Raw genomic sequence first — 377 nt, 5'->3', positions numbered from 1 at the left:
ATGACATGGCTGAAACCTCAGGAAAACCTAAAAAGAAGAAGAAGACTTATCAGGTAGTTTGCAATGTCAGCATATCTCTTACTATTTTGCAGAGTAGTAGTTGCTATTAAATTTAGCATTGTAATTTTCAAATTCATTTGTTGCAGGGATCCGCATATGACCAAACCTGGCATCTCGATCCGTCAGTCCATGTTGAACAGGTGAGTTCATTGGTAATATCCTAATAATCAATTTGAACAAATGTTTAGGGAAAGCATGCCAGGAGTTTAGACGGTGTAAATTAATCAATATTATTGCCCAACTAGTTTGATGTTTGTGTCCAACTCTTGAGATTGTAATACTTGACATGTTTGTTTTTTTTGTTTCCGTTTTTATCT

The sequence above is a fragment of the Camelina sativa genome, chromosome 1, assembly GCF_000633955.1.
Source record: "Camelina sativa cultivar DH55 chromosome 1, Cs, whole genome shotgun sequence".
In the NCBI taxonomy this organism is placed as follows: Eukaryota; Viridiplantae; Streptophyta; class Magnoliopsida; order Brassicales; family Brassicaceae; genus Camelina; species Camelina sativa.
The sequence above is the reverse complement of the archived record's forward strand: the minus strand, read 5'-3'. Positions refer to the sequence as shown.